The sequence below is a fragment of the Papilio polytes genome, unplaced genomic scaffold, assembly GCF_000836215.1.
Source record: "Papilio polytes unplaced genomic scaffold, Ppol_1.0 DF823691.1, whole genome shotgun sequence".
In the NCBI taxonomy this organism is placed as follows: Eukaryota; Metazoa; Arthropoda; class Insecta; order Lepidoptera; family Papilionidae; genus Papilio; species Papilio polytes.
The window spans coordinates 4,489,651-4,491,460 of NW_013525513.1; the positions used below are offsets into that span (position 1 = coordinate 4,489,651).

General features: G+C 34.1%; 1 long non-coding RNA gene across 1 annotated transcript in view; it reads left to right on the forward strand.

Annotated features, from left to right (window-relative positions):
- The window catches only part of LOC106104183, a 25,909-nt gene that overhangs the window by 20,862 nt on the left and 3,237 nt on the right, over positions 1-1,810 (forward strand). The window lies entirely within an intron of this gene.

Genomic DNA, 1,810 nt, shown 5'->3' on the forward strand with positions numbered 1-1,810 from the left:
CAAAGGAAACTAGACGCTTCTAATTCCTTCTTTCCGATTAGTATTCGATTTTAAAATTGATTACTTTATCGATTCAAAACTATCTCTATAGCTGATACCCATCTTTACATAGGAACATTTTTCACATTTAGATGGCTTTAACCGGAATGGAGTTGGTATTGGTTTAAGTCCATTTCTTTGACACAGACTACCCTCTTTACTTTTAAATAATTATATTTCTATTTACTGGTTATGTAACCGGTCGATATTAATTATACCCATGGCAGAATACTCGCAACCCTTATCAAGGAAAGACGCCAGTTTTTTCTCTCGGTTTTTCCCGAATAATTTATTTAGCGGGCCGCCGTCAATTTATCTCTGTGGGAGCTAATTTCGCGTCGGGCCGGTGGCTGGCTGGCGCATGCTGTAATTCAACAAATTGCGCGTCCTATTGGATTTATGGGCCCTCGCACTTGACGGAGCGCTCGCCTCCCTTCTTCCATTGTTCTTGATGCCGGATCGTACAGGACAACTGAAAAAATAAAATAAAGATGAACAAGTGTTACGTACTTCTGATTATAATTAAGGCGCGTCTGTTTTGTTTTTACTTATTCAATTATACCTAGAGACAAATTATAATATACGAAACAGAAATAAGAAACACAAACAAGTATTGGGCAGCATTGAACACCGATAGTAAATTTCGTTTTTTTTAAGCTATGATTATTTTGTGTCATATGACTTGAACGCACATTCTTTGTGCAGAAGTAGATTGTAACACAATTGCATCAATTATTCAGTTGGCGTTTTTCTTTATTACTTTCTCTGGAAGGGATGGTAAGGACTGTTCAGGATTTGGCTTCTGTTTCTAGCTTTGCTACGTAACTTATTATTCTTATTACTTTAACATTATAATCAACTAGCTTACGCCCGTGGAACCGTTTGCGTAGATTCTATTTAATCGAGAACCGTTCAGAAGTCTAAGATATAAACGGTAACAAACATCCATACACTCATCTAAAATTATGCATTTATATAATTTGTAAGATTTGAATGCTTACAGCTTCCTTATTAATTTCTTTGAAGTTATTAGGAATACAAAAGTTAATGCATCTTTCATGTAGTGTGTAAATTGAACTCTACTTTGCCCTTTGGCTTTGTTTGCAAAATAATTTTTGTTTTAACCCAAATAATTCTCGGATTAACACTAACGTATAACTAATTTGTCAACTTGAAGATATTTTTACGGGATTTTCAAAATTCTAACATAGATTTTGGATTATTCGATCTTATATTTATTATGAAAATAAATGCAATTGAAACTTAGACTTGAAATACATATAAGTCGAGCTGAGTAAGAATACAAGGCGCGAGCGGTTCTGTTATGTGTTTCTTTCTGCTGACTGCGGACGGCGGCGGGCGTCTCGCTCGCGTCCGCCGCTGCGAATCACCCGATTCAGCATAAAGTGACACACCTAGAGCTGACTTACCACCCGTTTTATTTGATCATTTTAATTTATTTTCCCAATTCTTAGTTAATCTTTGGTTTTATTATTTCTATGAGGATGGAACCTTTGGATTGCAATTTAACAACTGAAAATCATCATCTGGAAATTAAAAGTTGTAGAATCTATTTTTTCAAATATTTCAATGTTAGGGATAAGTTGCAGTAAATAGTTTCTACACCTTATATATATAAATTATTAAAATACTATGTGAAAGAAGAGACAAAATGGTAGTATTTAAATTTAAGTAATAAGAAGTTGATAATCTTACATTTTAGTTTATAATATGTTAAAAATCAGACATGAGCCGTAAGTAATACTTAGCA